Raw genomic sequence first — 19,641 nt, 5'->3', positions numbered from 1 at the left:
AAACCTAAGACAGAGGTGTCCTGACCAGAGAAGAAAGCAAAGAAAAGGCGAGGGCTTGGTTAGCTGTGTACAACGCCGCATATAAGTCAACTACAGGCTGCACATCCACCTTTGAAACTGCCAAGCTGGGTCTCTGACTGCCTTCACCAGAGACGCTTTTCCGGGTGTGCTGGGAATTGAAATCCTGATTGGTGGGTGCCCATGCACACAGACAGAAAACCAGAGACTGCTTCTTCAGGGAGGTCTTGCCCTAAAGGAGCAGAGAAATTGCAGGGCCTGAAGATGGAGGAAAGCTGTTGTGTCCCTTTAAGATGAAGAGTGGCGGGGACCACGCTTGTGTGCTGATCAGAACAACACGGGGAAGGGACTTGATGATACACAGTGGGGAATGTCTCCCAGGAGTCATCTGAGAAGGTGGGGTCAGGGGCAGGGAACGAGCTTTGGAAAGAGTCCCTCTGAGTCACAAGAGGAAGGTGACCTATATAGGTGAAGACACCAAGGCTGAGGTGCAAGCCTCAGGACGTTCTCTTTGTTGGTGTCTTTCTTCAGAGCAATAGGAAGCAACTCGAAGGAAGAGGGTGGGTGGTGAAGGGGAGAGTCAGAGAGAGAAAAAAGGGTGGGGATGTGTTATCCCAGGGAGGGGAAAGGGGACAGGTTCACGGTGTCACCCTGTGGTTGGTTTAGTGCCCGTGTTTTAGCTTTTACTCTCACTGCTAGAACTGAAGACACGACACAAGCAACTTACAGATAGAGTTAATTCTGTGTCCCGGTTTAAAGAAAGGCACACAGTTCATCACAGGGGAAAGGCGTAGTGGTGCGTGTTAGGATTCTGCTTCCGTCTGCCTACCTGTGCTGTCAGCGCCTACCTGCCACGGGAGGTGGGGTGTGGCAGTTGGCGCAGTGGCCCTGCCCAGGACTATATAAAAGGACAGGCTCTCACCCTCCTCATGGCTCTCTCTCATACCTCAATCTCTCTTTTTCTGTCCCTGTCTCTGTCTCTGTTTCTGTCTCTGTCTGTCTGTCTGTCTGTCTGTCTCCCTCTCTTTCTCTGTCTGTCTGTCTCTCTCTCTGGGGCACCCTTCCCCCACTTTCTTCCCTCCCCCACCCCCCACCCCCATGGTCACTTAATAAACCTCATATAATATAATATCTGCTGTTTAGCATCTTGGCATCTTATTCTTTTACTCTCTTATTTTTTAAATAATAAAAACAGAAGCTGGTTATATTGTGTTCTGGTCACAGAGGTGAAATCTAGCCATTTATTTGCCTTCTCTGTTTTCCCAGAATTTTTAGTCCAGAGCTCTAGCCTATGGAATGGTGCCGCCCACTTTCTGGGCGGGTCTTGCCTGCTCAGTTAAAGCTCCCTAGAGAACAACGCGCAAGCGCGCGCGCACACACACACACACACACACACACACACACACACACACACACACACACACACAATCACTCCTAGCATTCTCTCTCAGGCCATCCTAATCCAGTCAGTGAAGATGAACCACCACAGGGTGACTGTGTTTGTTTTCTGGCTTTCCAAGAGCAGGTGGGGAGAAGATGAAGAAAGAGCCTGAGCCAGGACTGGGAATTTGCCAGGCAAAGCTGACAAAGTGAGCGAGAGAAGGGCGAAGGAACATGGCTGCAGCAAGCGGGTGATTGTGATGGGCAGGCGACCTCTCTGGTCAGGATACAGAGGGAGGACAGGAAAGGTGGTGAGACCCTTCCATTTCACTGCCAGACACCCGTGTGCTGACTAGGAGATGTGGAAGACAGGAAGATGTGGGTGGATGACAGCACCCAGAAATTAAGGCCGCTCCCTGGATGCAAGTCTCATTAAGACAGGCCCCAGGCTATAAACCCATGGTGTGGTCCTGAGGCGGGACCTGCAGAACAATGGTGTTTTCACTCTTGCCTAAGGGATGCGATGTGGCTAAGCTGAATCCTGGGTCTAAGGAGAGCTGACTCGAAGCTCCCCTAATCGATAGCAGCTGCAGTTCAACCTCAGGCTTCCGACTCTCCGTGTAATAGTGTCTCAGTTACCTCCTGGCCACTTCTCTGCACTGATGAGTTAAGTCCCCCATCACCCCACCGTGGTGCTCACTTGCTCCCAGCCACTTGGAGTGACAGATAACAATCGCTTCTTTTCAAAGACACGATCATATTTCCCAAAGGAAGCTCAGAGAGCTAGCTAACTCGGCACAGATGCTGAGCACGCAAAAGATGAGAAGCCCGGCACCCCACTAACACTGGCTTCCTTCTCTTAGATTTCATGGCTCCCTTGCAGCAGCCATGACTCCCTGCCACCTCCCACCCCCCATACAGGGTTTCTCTGTGTAGCCTTGCCTGTCCTGGACTCACTTTGTAGACCAGGCTGGCCTCGAACTCACAGAGATCCACCTGCCTTTGCCTCCTCAGTGCTGGGATTAAAGACACGCACCACCATGCCAGGCTGCAGCCACGACTTTTAATCTGGGAGTTTTAGGCCTGGAAGACATGTATAGCCCCTAGTTTATTGGTTTCTAGGTCCTTTTTGTTTTGTTTAGTTTTGTTTTTTTGAAAGCAGGGTCTCATGCAGGCTGTCCTCAAATTCACTACGGGGCCAGACAAGGCTGACTTTGAATTCCTGGTCCTTCTGCCTCCACCAACCAGGTGCTGGGAATACAGGTTTGATCCTAGCTGGCAGGATCCTTTTAAGAAGGTGGTAAGAGCAAAATAGTGAATGTGTCTGCTCCACCAGAGGTGCACACATCAGCCTGGCCCTGGTAGATGTTCAGGGTTAACCTGTTAGATGAATATATAGCTAGAATTCCACTAGCTGGTTCTAAATTTAAAAAAGGGGGGTGGGGTGGAGTGGCTGGAGAGATGGCTCAGAGGTTAAGAGCACTCACTGGCTGCTCTTCCAAAGGTCCTGATTTCAATTCCCAGCAACCACATGGTGGCTCACAGCCATCTATAGTGAGATCATCTGGTGCCTTCTTCTGTCATGCAGGCACACATGCGGGCAGGATACTGTATTAAATAATAAATAAATAAGCCGACCATGGTGGCACACGCCTTTAATCCCAGCACTCAGGAGGCACAGTCAGTAGGATCACTGTGAGTTTGATGCCAGCCTGGTCTACAAAGTGAGTCTAGGATAGTCAAGGCTGAACAGAGAAACCCTGTCTCGAAAAACAATAATAATAATAATAATAATAATAATAATAATAATAATAATAATAATAATATCTTCATTTTTTTCTTTTTTCTTTTTTTTGAGACAGGGTCTCTCTGTGTTAGCCTTGGCTGTCCTGGACTCGCTTTGTAGACCAGATTGGCCTCGAACTCACAGAGATCCACCTGCCTCTGCCTCCCGAGTGCTAGGATTAAAGGCATGCACCACCACGTCCGGCGAAATCTTTAAAATAAAACAAAGCTTCTGTTCGCTGTTCCCACTCTATTTGCAGGGACCTCTGTTCTACTGTAAGTGACGTTGCTTCGGAACTATGAACGAAGGCACTGGAAGGGAGCTGCCAGCTTCCGTGCATCATGTCTAGCCTTCCTGGAACTTGGAAACAACTTTAAGAAGACATTGGGACTTTCCCGGAGGATGGCCTTTCCCCTCTCCTGATCTGCCGTTGACAACACCCCATACACATCCCAGCATCAGCAGTATTGCTCAAGTCCCACTGAGGACTAAGCTTGAAGCTGCGTGAAAAGGAGACCCCAGCCAGGTACGATGGCATACACTATAATGTCAGCTCTTGGGAGGACGAGGCAGGAGGATCTCTGAGAGTTCCAGATCGACCAGCCAGGGTAATAGTTAGAGACCTCTTCCCACACCACACCCCTACCCCCACCTCCAGGGTTTCTCTAGAACTCGATTTGTAGACCAGGCTGGTCTTGAACTCACAGTGATCTGCCTGCCTCTGCCTCCCTGAGCTCTGGGATTAAAGCCGAGTGCCACCACACCCAGCTAGGGCCTATCTTTTGTTGTTATTGTTGTTTTTCAAGACAGGGTTTCTCTGTTACACAGAGCTCTGGCTGTCTGTCCTGGACTCTTCATAGACCAGGCTAGCCTTAAACTCACAGAGATCTGCCTGCCTCTGCCTCCCCAAGTGCTGGAATTAAAGGCATGCGCCACCATGCCTGGCTAGAACCTATCTTAAAAGAAGAAAGTGAGCAAGAAGCCCTCTGACTCAGTTATCACTAAAAATTCAAATCTGGGGTAACAGAAAGGATCGTCCCCCGGTGAAGCCCCCAAGAGACCTGAGTCAGGGGCAACATCTCAAGGCCATGGCCTTTGGGACATCCTCCTTTTACCCAAAGTCCAGGCCCACGTTGCTCCAGGAAGCACTGAGGAGTTTACTTAGCTTCGGTAGTGCCCTGCCACACCACCCTGAAACTCCAGCAAAATGATCTCATAGAGTTGCCACATTGAATTCCTCACCCAGGTACACTGTGAGACAATTCCAGGCTGAGTTCTTGGCTCTACCTCACCATGTCTGACACTGAAGAAGACCTAAACAGCACACGTGGTATCAAGTGACCTGTTTTGATGCTACAGAACACCCCACAAATGCAACCTAAAGAAGAAAGGGCTCCCTTTGGCTTACAGTTCCAGGAAGTTTGGACCCTCCTGGCAGGGAAGGCATCGGGGACAGGAAGAGCAGGTGGCCGGTCACATTGTATCCAGTCCCAAAGCAGAGCCTGAGATGTATGACAACTCATTCTCTTAAGTCCATCCAGGTCCCCAGCTGGCCGAATGGTGTCACCCATTGTTAACATGGGTCTTCCTAAGGTAGATAATCTCTCACAGAGAAACTCAGAGATTTGTTTCCATGGTGATTCTCGGGCCATCAGGTTGATAAATGAAATTCACAGTCAGCCCTTAAAGGGTACAGTGTAAGCTGTAGCATTCCGTTGACCTTCCCCCGCTCCTGTACAGTAGCCAGGCTTAGTGGGAGCAGGAGAGTTCAGCCAGTCTGACAGGGACTGCCACCTCCACCCCTGAGAGACAAGTCCATATAAGTGGCCACGTTTGGTAAACCAGCTAGACAGAGCTGTCAGCATGTCGCCCGGCACCCCACCCCCACCCAGGTGCCTGTGCAGTCAGGATAGTCATGTTTGTGGCATTCTTGCCATCATGGAAGGTGTCTACCTGAGCTCCCACTGGGATTGGAACAGGTCACAGGCAGAAATCCTCTGGCAGCAGACACCACTTACACCCGGAAGGAGATGGTCTCCTCACGGGTGCAGGAACCCTGTGTTGTATGAGGTTGCAATGCATTTTGACAAGCAACCCTTCTGTGGGATAGGGGCAAGGTCCAGACAGCAAAGCGCCACCATGCCAACAGGGAAAAGGCAGGCAGAAGAGGGTAGAGCTGGGGTGCTGCCTTTAAACCGGTCTATATGTTCTTGCACCACCAATGAGCCCCAGTGAGCTTGCTACCACCTCTCACTGTAAAGAACACATCCAGAGTAAGACCAAGTGACCAGAAGACCTTCCAGCAACAGCTCCTGCGAGGGGGCCTGTGGCTGTGAGCCTGGTGGCACTATTCCCTCACAAAATGTGCTTTGCATGCTAAGTAGGCTGCTGTTGTTTGAAATAAAAGGACAATAGGTCACTTGTGTCGTGCGCCATTGGGTGTCATTGGTTCTAGGTTTTCAGAAGGACCTAGTGTAACTTACAGGCAGCATGCCCTTAGAGTTCTTGCCAACCCAGCTCTCCTGGTCTGCCTTTTGCCTTCTCAGGAGCCTCACCCCACCCTACCATAGCTGAATCCACTGTTGTTGTTGTTGTTGCTGCTGCTGTTGTTGTTGTAAGAATAAATTTTCCAGGGCTGGAGAGATGGTTCAGTGGTTAAGAGCACTGCCTGCTCTTCCAAAGGACCCGGGTTCAATTCCCAGCACCCACATGGCAGCTCACAACTGTCTGTAACTCCAAAATCTGACACCCCCATACCAACTCACATAAATTAAAATTAAATTTAAAAAAAGAATAAATTTTCCCATGCTTTCTGAGTTTATAGGGTTTGGTTTTCTGAAATCATTGGCTGGGGTGGGAGGGGCGTAGGAGGGTTGTGTGTGTGTGTGTGTGTGTGTGTGTGTGTGTGTGTGTGTGTGTGTGTGTGACCTGTACAGAAGGTTGTAGCCTTCCTGTGAGTGTTGGCAGACTCTAGCCTGCTTCCTCTCAAGTGAGCACAGTCTAACGGGCACAGTTACACCTTACCTGGTGATTCAACCTCTGGGGGTCAAAACTGAGTTTCACTTGTTAACTAACCTGAGAACCATATGTTTCCTCACCTGACGCCTACCTCAGATGACTGAGCATCCTTGAGATATAGGTACCACTTTCTTTCTGGTGTTACCAGAGTTTTAAGGTCCAAGTCTGAGCTCCGACCTCCCAACAAACAAGCCACGCCCACCAGTTCCTAACATTCCAATTAAAGAGACAATAGCAAAAAGCTTTCTTTTCTTTCTCTCCCCACCTTCCCCAATACAAGGTCTCTCTGTGTAGCCTCCTCGGCTGTCCTGGAACTCACTCTGTAGACCAGGCTGACCTCAAACTCAAACATCCTCCTGCCTCTGCCTCCCAAGTGCTGCGATTAAAGGTGCATGCCACTACCGCTGGCAAAGCAAACAGTTTTGTCTTGGGAGGCCACGCTGGGAAGAGGAATAAAGAAGTCCTACTTGGGGTCACTGATCCGATGTTTAGGTTTAAACAGAGGAAAAAGAGATGTAGAATTAAGCAGTCTGGTCAAGGTGTGGTCTTGATATTTTCATTATCTTAGGCCCTGTCTGTCTTACAAGGTGGCCCAGTCCTTAGAACTGTGGGTAGACTTGGGCCCAGTGAGATGGCTCAGGGAGTAAAAGCATTTGCCTTGCAAGCCTGACAGCCTGAGTTCCAACCCCAGACACTATTGTGGAAAGAAAGAACCAACTCCCAAAATTTGTTCTCTGACTTATACACGTGTGCCATGGCAGCACCAAGTGCTTTTAACCACATGCCCACACTCACCCATACATTACACACACATCATCACCATCATCATCATCATCATCACCACCACCACCACCACCATCATCATCATCATCATCATCACCACCACCACCACCACCATCATCATCATCACCACCACCACCACCATCATCATCACCACCACCACCACCATCATCATCACCATCATCATCATCATCATCATCATCACCACCACCACCACCCACCACCATCATCATCATCATCACCAGCATCATCATCATCATCACCACCACCACCATCATCATCATCATCATCACCACCACCACCACCATCATCATCATCATCATCATCATCACCACCACCACCACCACCATCATCATCATCATCACCACCACCATCATCATCATCATCATCACCACCACCACCACCATCATCATCATCATCATCACCACCACCACCACCATCATCATCACCACCACCACCACCACCACCACCATCATCATCATCATCACCACCACCACCATCATCATCATCACCATCACCACCACCATCATCATCATCATCATCATCATCACCACCACCACCATCATCATAACAAATCAAATACACTTTAAAATTTTTTATTTTAATATTAGGTGTATTGGTGTTTGCCTGCATGTATATGTCTGTGCACCATGTGCATGCCTGGTGCCTTCAGAGGCAAGGAGAAGGTGTTACATCCCCTTGAGCTGGAGTTACAGACAGTTGTGAGTGACCATGTGGGTGCTGGGAATCGAACCCACATCCTCTGAAAGAGCAGCCAGTGCTCTTAACTACTGAGCCATCCCCTCAGCCCAAAGCCATCTATCTAGCAGCCCAAAGTTATTTTCTGTTTTAATTGTATGTGTATGGATATTTTGCTGGCATGGCTATAATTTCACCATGGATGTGCAGTGCCTGCTGAAGCCAGAAGAGGGTACAGGATCCTCAAAGTCCAGACAGTTCTGAGCTACCTCCCCTGTGAGTTCTGGTAACCAAGTCTGGATCCTCTGCAAGAGCACCAAGTGCTCTTAACCACTGAGCCATCTCTCCAGCCCCAATTAAAAAGGAAAAAAAATAAAAAATTGAAGAGTGTGAAGTCTCTGGGAGGCACTATGGCTTTAGCTTTCCCTTGCCCTAGCATAGGAGTTCTGTAGGAAATGTTTAGTAGCAGCAGCCAAAGGGAGGAGCCAATCTCTTCAGAATGAGCCGCCCTCTCCTGCCAGAAGGTCAGACTGTCCACTGTAAACATTCAGGACCTAGCTGTGTCACCTTAGGTCTGTTGGCATTCTTGCGTTAAACTGTTTATATTACTAGGTAAACTTCGTTGCAACCAAGGTCAATAAACGATATTAGGCTTTATAGTGGTCTGAGAATAATCCCAGCTCTCAGGTGAGCAAAGGAAGAGATCCAAAGTTTGAGGCCAGCCTGGTGTACATAGGAAGAGCCTGTCTCACAAACTCCGAGGCTCAAGTTTAAACCCCAGCACCAAGAACCAGTTCTGAGATTCAAACTATCAGAACGCTGTTCTGGGTGTTGATTTCAGCCTTTGGCCTCATAAGACTCCAAGAGCCAAACGGCCTTTGTCAAGCACTGTGTATAAAGGGACTTCATTCAATGCCTTTTTGAATTAACTGGGGCTTCCTTTAAATAAAGGCTTGTTTTTAGAAGCTTTCTTTCTTTCTCCTAACAAGAAAAAACACAATGGATTCAAGTAATCTACGGTCCTCATCACAGCTTGTCACAAACACCTACCTCATCTTGTCAGGCCAGAACAAACACAACACACACACATACACACACAGAGAACACACACACACACACACACACACACACACACACACACACACACTAATTGTGGCGATCTGTACTCAGAGAGTTAATGAAAGGATGTAATATTCAAAAACATCATCTTTGGGTTTGTACATAACAAACAAATATCTTAAATACTTTTCAAAATGTCCTAGAAGCATGCTTTAGAAAATCAGAATGCAACTGGGAAGAAGGCCCGTGGGAGCTACACATGTCCTTTAAAATCACGGGGCAGAGGAAATCAGCAGTCAGCCTTGCGAGATGACTTTACAGGGTCGGTGATCCTTAGCTTCTCCCAGAAGTAAAGATGTGACTTTGCTCCATTTTTTTTTTTTTTTTATCCTTTTGCGCCCGGGTGCATTTCTTTTTGGATGCCTGAGTGATCCACCCCAGCCTGGCAGGTTTGCCTAGGAGGAGTCTCAGTTACACAGAAGAGGACCACTCTGGCCCCATTCCAGGGGAGGACTTCCTGTCCATCTTGTCCTGTTTTGGCGGTGCTGCGGATGTGGATGCCCACCCAGGCTCTCACCCCATGCTGAGCTCATCCTGAACCATATCCCCAGGCCTTGATACCAACTGCGAGGGAACTTTGGGAAGATCCTTTTTTGTTGTTGTTGTTTTGTTTGTTTTTTGTTTGTTTGTTTTTTGTTTTTGAGACAAGGTTTCTCTGTGTTAGCCTTGGCTGTCCTGGACTCGCTTTGTAGACCAGGCTGGCCTTGAACCCACAGCGATCCACCTGCCTCTGCCTCCAGAGTGCTGGGATTAAAGATGTGCACCACCACACCCGGCTGGGAAGATCCATTTTCTTTCCCCCAGACAGTCTCTTAACCCAGCCCAAAAGTTTCAACAACTTCTTTTTCCTGCATAAGTTACATAACAGTTTCACCCAAAGGGCTCTCAATTCAACCAGTAGGAAAACAGGGTGCTTTTTCTACATGGGAAGTTACATCAAATTCACAGACATTTCCAAGAATATTCCATTGTGGTTTTACAATCAGTCCAAGGTCCTAAGAATAGTACACAACTACTAGCTGGAGATATGGCCCAGAGGTTAAGACCTCTTATACCCTTCCACAGGGCCAAAGTTTGGTTCCCAGCACCCACATCTGGTGGCTCCAGCGACAAGGGACCTGACACTCGCGCACACACACACACACACACACACACACACACACACACACACAGAGAGAGAGAGAGAGAGAGAGAGAGAGAGAGAGAGAGAGAGAGAGAGGCCTTTGATACAGGTTCCCTTTACCCTTTACAAAGACCAGGCTGATCTTCAGCTCTCTCCACAGCTCAGGAAGGTCTTCTTGAATTTATGAACCTCAGTCTTCCAAGTATCGGATCTGTGAGTCTGTGCCACTAGGCCTCACTCTATCAATTGCCTTATAGTGTCTTGATGTCAGGAGTTTAGAAGGTCTTGGATGCTTCTGGGTCATTCAGTACCACTATTACTGGACTGTTGTCAGAGAGCAACTGAGAGTGAAGTAATACGCCAAGTCATCGGGGGGACCCCCACCCTGGTGTGTGTGTGTGTGTGTCTGTCTGTCTGTCTGTCTGTCTGTCTGTCTGTCTGTCTCTGTCTCTCTCTGTGTCTCTGTCTCTGTCTTTCTGTCCCTCTCTGTGTCTGTCTGTCTGTCTCTGTGTGTGTGTATGCGTCTCTCTTTTTCTCTGTGTGTCTGTGTGTCTGTCTGTCTGTCTGTCTCTCTCTCTCTCTCTGGGCTTCCTCACAGCATGATGGCTTCAGGATGTTGACACGGCGTTTGAGGCTACAGTGAAGTGCTTCTGTAAACAAAAAAGTCTTACCTTTCTGAACTATCACTTTGTCTACATTGATGTGTACACATGGTTGTGCTTTGTGTGTGTGGACATGTGCATGTGGGTGCACAAGAGGGCTAGAGCTGACATGACACATTTTCTTTAGAAGCTCCACACTTTATTTCTCAATGTACCTTTTGAGATTGCCACTGATTTGTTTTTTCATTTTGTTTGTTTATTTCGAGACAGGGTTTCTCTGTGTAACCTTGTCTGTCCTGGACTCGCTTTGTAGACCAGGCTGGCCTCGAACTCATAGTGATCCACCTGCCTCTGCCTCTCAAGTGCTGGGATTAAAGCCTACCATGCCCAAGAGATTGCTACTCATTTTGGAAAAAAACGATTTATTTACTATTTTATGTGTATGTATGTTTTGCCTGCTTGTATGCATATGTACCACATTTATGCTTGGAGGCTAGAGGAAGGCATGGGGTCTTCTGGAGCTAGAGTTACAGCTGGTTATGGGCCACATGTGGATGCTGGGAACCTCAACTCCAAGTCCTCCACCAGAACACCAGGCACTCTTAGCTGCTGAGCCATCTCTCCAGCCCCTTCTTCCTATTTTTGGAGACAGGGTCCCTCACTGAACCTGGTGCCTGCTGACTGGCCTGGGCTGGGTTCTGCGGCTCTGTCCGTTTTCTTCTTCTCAGTGCTGGAATCACAGGCACTCCTGCCCAGGGGCTTACACTGGGGCTGGAGAGTCTCGAGCCCTCAAAGCTCCGGCTCCTCCATAGCTTAGCGAGCACTGTGCCAGCTGAGCCACCTCCTAGCTGCTGTTTACATTCTTTTCATTATTAGTGACTCACATGACTCCACATCTCAGTGGGACAAAGGTCAAGACAATGTTGTCAAAGGAGCATCTGTTGGGAGAGTAAACGCTACCATTCCGCACAAGTCCAGCTTGGTGGAGCCAGTGAGTTTGCAGGGGTTCTCACGGGGGCACGGTGGGTCCAAAGCAGCTTCGTCACCAGAAAGTATACCCCAGCCCTGACCCTACTGCATACTTCTCTCTCTCTCTCTCTCTGTTTTCTGGATAGTCTTTTTCTTCTTTTTTAATATTTAAAAGAATCATGTGTAGCAACCAGGTGTGGTGGCGCACGCCTTTAATCCTAGCACTCGAGAGGCAGAGGCACATGGATCTCTGTGAGTTCGAGGCCAGCCTGGTCTACAAAGAGAGTTCCAGGACAGTCAGGACTACACAGAGAAATCCCGTCTGGAAAAAAAACAAAAACAAAAACAAAAACAAAATGAAACAAACAAATCACATGTAGATGTATGCTGTCTACGTGAGTGTGTGTGTGTGTGTGTGTGTGTGTGAGAGAGAGAGAGAGAGAGAGAGAGAAAGAGAGAGAGAGAGAGAGAGAGAGAGAGAGAGAGAGAGAGAGAGAGAGAGAGAGAATATAGGTGCCCATGGAGGCCAGAGAAGGGCACTGGATCCCCAGGAACCAGCTCATAACTACCCAATAAGGATGCTGGGAGTCAAACTCCTGTTCTCTCCAAGAGAAGTCACACTCTGTGTTTTCAGTTTTTGGTTTTTTGAGACAGGGTTTCTCTCTGTAGCCCCAACTGTCATGGAACTACCTCTGTAGACCGGGCTGGCCTCGAACTCACAGATCTGCCTGCCTTTGCCTCCTAAGTGCTGGCGTTAAAGGTGTGTGCCACCACTGCCCCAATGAGAAGTTACACTCTTAACCTCTAACCCAGCCAGGAGGACCATGCACCTGACCTCCCCCTCCCTTTCCTGGCTAGTATCCTCAGGAGAAACGTGGCTTTTAAGTTTGTCAAAAGTTGGTGCTTCTTGGGTTGGAGAGATGGCTCAGAGGTTAAGAGTACTGACTGTTCTTCCAGAGGTCTTGAGTTCAATTCCCAGCACTCACATGGTGGCTCACAACCATCTATAATGTGCTCTGATGCTCTCTTCTGGTGGGCAGGTGTAGCTATAGGCAAAGCACTATATACATAATAAATAAATAAAATCTTTTTTTTTAATGTTGGTAGCCAGGTGTTGTGGTGCACGCCTTTAATCCCAGCACTCAGGAGACAGAGGCAGGTAGATCGCTGTGAGTTCAAGGCCAGCCTGGTCCACAAAGTGAGTCCAAGACAGCCAAGGCTAAAAAAAGTTGGTGCTTCTTTTTTTTGGGGGGGGGGTTTCGAGACAGGGTTTCTCTGTGTAGCCTTGGCTGTCCTGGACTCACTTTGTAGACCAGGCTGGCCTCGAACTCACAGCGATCTGCCTGCCTCTGCCTCCCGAGTGCTGGGATTAAAGGCGTGTGCCACCACGCACGGCTTAAAGTTGGTGCTCTTGAGGAGAATCACTGATAATTACATGCCAACCTTTTCTTATTTTTATAAAGTATATTTATTTCTAACAATGAATACATTTCTACCATCTTTTTCCTTTCTTTCTTTCTTTCTTTACATTTTATTTAATTTTTTTTTTTTGAGGGAGTGTTTCTAGGCCTCATGAATGCACGATCTTTCACTGATACTCCTCTCCAGCCTTTACATGGGGCTGACTTTTGAAAAATAATAATAATAATAATAATAATAATAATTATTATTATTATTATTATTATTTTGGTAAATCTAACAGTGGGAATGAATACTGTATGTGGAGGGATGTGTGGGTTCTCACATGAAAAACCCTGTCACCATCCGCATGGTAGTAGGTTATAGTTGTAGGTGTCATTATGATACAAATAATTCCATTCAGAAATATTGGTAGATAAATCTATATGCTGGAATTCATGTGTGCATTCACGCACGTGCACACACACACACACACACACACACACCTGTCCTGTCAACTGAGGAAACCAGGAAGCAATTGCACACTCAATAATAATGAACATATCTCTGCCAAAGAATTGAACCCAGGACCTCACCCACACTAAGCCTATGTTCTAGCATCCAGTAGCACCCCAACTCTCTATTCTCAAATAATCAGGCCTCTAGCACTGGGAGGCCAACTCCTCCAAATAGAAACCTTCCTGGATGGAAAAGAGACTTTTGTGACATTTAGGAGGTTCCAAAAGCAGAGGAACTTACAAGACTCACAAAATGGTCCCCCGAAAATTTACATAAGCAGTAAGAGGTGCTGCAGAGAGGAGACTCTCCCAGGAGCCTAGCTGTCAGCAGGTTGTGCAGAGGGCTTCAGGCACACAGTTGCTGTGCTGGGGTTGGCACTGGGGGTATGTTTTCTGGTGCTCCTGTGAGAACCCCTATAAACTCACTGGCTCACCAAGCTGGAATGGTTTCCTTGACCTGTCATTGGTCACCCATCTGGCACAAACAGAGCAGCGTTCACATCTGTGTGGAAGAAGTCAAGGAGCTCCAGTTAAAGGCGTGGCTGATGCCAGGGCTACAGTGAGAACACACTAGATGGTTCTGGAGTGCCTTGTTGTTGCCGGAGGTTAAGCGAGTACTAACGGATAAGCAAACTCTACACTGTCCTTGTGACACCAGGACAGAAGAGCCGACTGAAAGAGGTGGGACAACCTGAGTGGTAAACTACGTCACACAGAAGTAACTACCCATGGATGCTGTAAACGGAATGCTTTGATAGATTAAATACTGAAGTAGGTAGAAAAACATTCCAAGGCTGAAGGGATGACTCAGCGGGTAAAGGTGCTTGCCGCTAAGCCTGATGGCCTGAGTTTTCTTTCCAGGCTCCACATGGTGGGAGGACAAGAACTGACTCTTAAAAAGTTATTGTCTGACCTACACACACTCGCACTCTGGCACGCTCCCTCTCATACACACACATGCCAATACATAAAGTAATAATAAAAAAAAAGGATTCCAAATAATTTGCATAAATACTTCGCCCCCAAGGAAGAAATGCCCAACCCCCACTCTTTTTTTTAAATATTTATTTATTTATTATGTATACAGTGTTCTGCCTGCATGTACACCTGCATGCCAGAAGATGGCACTAGATCTCATTGTGGATGGTTGTGAGCCACCATGTGGTTGCTGGGAATTGAACTCATGACCTCTGGAAGAGTAGTCAGTGCTCTTAACCAGACCCCCACTCTTTAAGTCAGTATAGTATGGTAGGAAGGAAGAAATGCTATTTCGCAGCAGAGAAACCCAGCAATTGTCTCCTCAGCCAAGAGATCAAGGCCAGCGGTGATCACTGTGAGGACATTGAGTACCTCCGAGGTGACACGATAACCCCCAGAAGCACGCACACCCAGTCTACACACGACCAACACAGCCAGGAAAATTCCAGAAGAGAGACATACTATAAAATACTAGAGCAGTGTTCCTCAAGATGGCCAAGGTCACCCAGGCAAGGAAATCCTGAGGGACTTGTCCCTGGAGAGGACCCCAAAGGACCATGACAGCCAAATGTGATGTGGGCGTCTGTGGAAAGAGACTCAGGGAAGACGGATGAAATCTGAATAAACAATGGTCTTTAATAACAGCGAATCAACAGTGGTTCATAAGGTTCAGGAAATGTGCCGCACTAATAATATCAAGTGGTGCTAACAGGACAACTGTCTAAACCCTTCCAAAAATAAAATCTCGGGTTTTTTGTTTGTTTGTTTGTTTGTTTTAAGATCTTTTATGTGAACCAGGCAAGGTAGCAGACACCTGTAATCCCAGCACTCGGGGAGGCAGATGCAAGCGAATCTCTGTGAGTTTGAGGCCAGCCTGGTCTACAAAGTGACTCCAGGACAGCCAAGGCTACACAGAGAAAACCTGTCTCAACCCCCCCCCCCCGCCCAATTTTTTTGTGAGTATGTGTATATGTGCACTATGTGTGTGCAGGAGTCTGCAGAGGCCATAAGAGGGCATTGGGAATCCGAGACTTGGAGAATAAGCAGTTATGAGCCACTTTGTGGGTGCTGGGAACCAAACTCCAATCCTGTGCGGAAGCAGTAAGCATTCTTATCCACTCAGTCATCTTTCCCACCCCAAATGAACTCTTTTCTTAAAATGCTATTTCTTCCAGCTAAGAATGAGATTCATAGAAGCTGACAACCTACGGCAGTTAAAAGTGCCAGCATTAGCCGGGCATGGTGGTGCACACCTATAATCCCAGCACACGGGAGGCAGAGGCAGGCGGATCCCTGTGAGTTCAAGATCAGCCTGGTCTACAAAGCGTGTCCAGGACAGCCAAGGCTACACAGAGAAACCCTGTCTTGAAAAACCAAAAAAAGAACCCAAGTGAGGCTGTACATGGTGACCCACACCTTTAATCCCACCACTTGAAAGGCAGAGGCAGGTGGATCTCTGTGACTTCAAGGCTGGCCTGGTCCTCAGAGTGAGTTCTAGACAGCCAAGGCAGTGGTGTCTCTATCATTACACAGATGCGATTCCAGCAGGTCCTCCCAACCTGTGCCAGCATCCACAACAACACAGTGAGACCCTTGAACTCTCAGGACAGACTTCTGAGTTTCCTGCAGACTAATTTCCAGCTTTAGGTGCTGAGAGGAAGGACAGACACATTCCAGGAAGTGCTGCTCTGTCTCCAAAGCCCTGGGGAGTGGGGGCAGGGGTGAGGAACAAATGAGTGGGTATGCCTCCCCTGCAGCCCCCTCCCCCTCCCACTCTCGGGAGGTCTTCCTGGCTTTTTCTTAATAACTATGTTTGCTCTACTTAAAAATCAATCAATCAGCCGGGCGTGGTGGCGCACGCCTTTAATCCCAGCACTCGAGAGGCAGAGGCAAGTGGATCACTGAGAGTTCGAGGCGAGCCTGTACTACAAAGTGAGTCCAGGACAGTCCAGGCTACACAGAGAAACCCTGTCTCGAAAAACCAAAAAAAAAAAAAAAAAAATCAATCAATCAATCAATCATCAACTACAAGGGTAGAGAGCCGGTTCTGTCACAACCCAGAATCAAAACCTCTCATGGTGCTACTGGAGAGATGATCCAGCAGTTGAGAGCACCAGCCATTCTTCCAGAGGATCCAGGTTCAATTCCCAGCACCCACGTGGCAGCTCACATCTGTCTGTCACTACCATTCCAAGGGATCTGAGGCCCTCTTCTGGCCTCCATGGCACCAGGCATGCAAGTGGTGTACGGACAAACATGCGATCAAAACACCCTCACAGATAAAAATATGAAAAGAAAGAAATCACACAAGAAGGCTAGAGAGAGATATAGCCCAGTGTGAGGAACCTGCGATCCTATCCATAGCACATACATGAAACCCTGTCTCAAGAGAGAGAGAAGAGAGAGGGAGGAAGGAGAGAGAGAGAGAGAGAAAGAGAGAGAGAGAGATGGTATGTGGTGTAAACTGCCTATTCAGGTTGCACAGTAGGACCACAATTTGGTCAATGTAAACCGAGAGCCAGGGTTAAACTGTTCTCTTTCTATTTTCAACCTTAAGAGGGTGTTTCTTGTTTCCTCACTACTTATGCAGTCAAGGAGGAGGGAAAAAAAAAAAAAGCCCTCTCCAAAACAAATGCTTCAAAGTCCAGGCTTCTGCCACCCGGCTCTGGCCTCGTGACCTCTCCTGGCTCGCCAGCTAGAACCTCCGCGAACAGTCACACCACCAGCCTCTACCTGGAAAAAGTCCACTGCTATTTCAGGCCGCCAAGCCGGGCCGGATCCTGGAGGAGCGGGAGCGTCTCTTCCTGAAATTGTGGAAATGAATTCATCTTCAAGGAAAGCCTAGTCCCTGCGAGCAGAGTGCGCCAAAAAACAACACTTCCGTGTTCGGCCAGGAAGCCTGGCCGGCCTGGCTGCTCAGAACTCAGAAAAGCCCATACATCTTTGGAATGACGTCAAGTCTGTGTGCCCACAGCTGGAATCGCCACAGTTTGGGGAAGAACAGCGTCATTAGACGTGAATTACCTGCCTGATGTGGAATTGACCCCGCTTTGCTTTTTGGAAATGATATTTAATTTCTCTCTCTCGTTAGCTTAGTGTGCTTCGGTTGTGGACTTACCCTGGACGATATGGAGCGCGCCTGTTTACAGTCTCTTTATTGTGGGCCTCTAACTTTCCAGGGGCTAGAAAATTTAAGCCGTGTATTGTGGTTTCAATATCCTATTGTAAGAGCACGCGTGTTCACAACCCACTCAACGTTTGTTTGCCGAGTGGTATTTCATTTGGCACTTGCTGTTTCTAAACTGATGGTATTTAAGTTATTTTTGACGAATGTAAGGCTGTGTTTACACTTATAGGACACTGTGTTACAATATAAACTCTGCAACATTTGCCTTTGGTTGACCCACTGACAATTACAACTGTGTTTTCTTTCCCAGTTGAAAATGGGGAGTGGGGACAAAAGGCCTGAGACTTTGCATGCGTTTTATGTTACAATTTCGGAAACTTCCCCATTCTGAAAATACACCTATAATTATATGTCTTTGTTTGTTTGTTTTGTTTTGGTTTTTGAGACAGGGTTTCTCACTGTAGCCTTGGCTGTCCTGGACTCACTTGGTAGACCAGGCTGGCCTCAAACTCACAACAATCCACCTGCCTCTGCCTTCTGAGTGCTGGGATTATATCTGTCATTTTTAAGAACGAAGTGTTCTCAGAGCTGGAGACATGACTCAGTGGTTAAGAGCACTGGCTGCCCTTCCAGAGGACCTGGGTATGGTCCCCAGCACCCACACGGCAGCTCACAACCGACTGTAACTCCAGTCTTGGGGCATTTGATGCCCTCTTGTGGCCTCCTCAGACATTCCATGCACACGGCACACAAACATACATGCAGGCGAAACACCCGTACACATCAAGTAAAAAGAAAAAGCTTAAGAAGAAAAGTGTTCTTCATATTTCTCCACGATGACCTCAGGGCCCCTTAAAATGTTCCCCAACAGTAAGGGCAAGGTTCAACGAAAGCATACTGAGCCTACATCCTACAAGGCAAATGGGTCCTGCATACTCCACCTGCCAGCTCATCCCAGACTCAAAGGTACCAAGATGGGCATCAAGCATCCCCCATTCTCACAGTCTGTGCAGAGAATCTTCTTCCTGCCTCGGACCTAGCAAAGGCTATGGACGCTTTTCCTCAATTCTTGCTCATGCTATTCTACAAGTCAAGCCAATCCAGGGCTGTTTCAGACTCCTTCAGAAGAGGGGCACCCCTACCTCCCAGGGTGATGTACTTCCCCAGGATTGCACTTTTATGCCTGCTGGATCCAGAGAGGAGTATATCCTTCACCAGACGTGACTTGAGAACAAAGTCCCGGCTCCCAGAGAAAGGGCTCGAAACCTCCAAGTCATCGGAGCTGGTACGAGATCTCAACCCCACTCATTGCTGGAGGAAAGGAGGACACGGATCTAGCCAGTGAGCCCAGGCTACCCCTAGCTTCTTCTGTGCCTTCGAAGCAACTCGTTGTGGCGTTCTAGGGGCATGTTCTACCTGGGAACTGGCAGTGGGGACTCAGGTGTCAATCTGCTGAGAAAGGTCTAAGAAGTGCTGCAGAGGGACAAAGGGGGCAGGTGTGGCCAGCTGCTGAGAGTAGATATGAGCTGCTAAGATAGATGGCTCAGTAGGTCACAGCCCTTGGCACCAAGCCTGATGACCTAAATATGATCCCTGGAACCGAATGGCAGAAGGAGAGTGGTGACCCGCACAAAGTGTCTGCTGATTGGCATACGTGCACACATGCCTATAATGCCAGGACTCAGAAAGACGACATAGGAAAATCATGGGCTACATAAAGGGTTCACACACACACACACACACACACACACACACACATCTAACTGTGGCACACCCTCCCCCTCTCCCCCCCGCCCCGACTGTGAAGTGAGTACCACCCTAACCTGAACTACATAAGGAGACTCTCTCTCAATTTTGAAGCAAGAAAAAATGGCTGCATTACTTCTGGATAGAGCTGTACATGCCAAGTCTCCAGGAATAGACATGGCTAGCTGCATCACGAATATGGGCGGCTGTGGGTGAGGAGCATCCATGCCACAGCCCCGTTGCCTGTGTGTTCCCTCTTTGTGCTTCAGTGTGTGTAAGAAATCAATGACCAGGCCAGAAGGTTTAAGTCCCAGCCTGTCCCAGCCTCAGGCTTCCCTGTAAGCACCGGGGACCTCCATTTTTCCATCTGTAAGGTGGGA

The sequence above is a fragment of the Acomys russatus genome, chromosome 29 (genome assembly GCF_903995435.1).
Source record: "Acomys russatus chromosome 29, mAcoRus1.1, whole genome shotgun sequence".
In the NCBI taxonomy this organism is placed as follows: domain Eukaryota; kingdom Metazoa; phylum Chordata; class Mammalia; order Rodentia; family Muridae; genus Acomys; species Acomys russatus.
Note: the sequence above shows the minus strand (reverse complement) of the source record.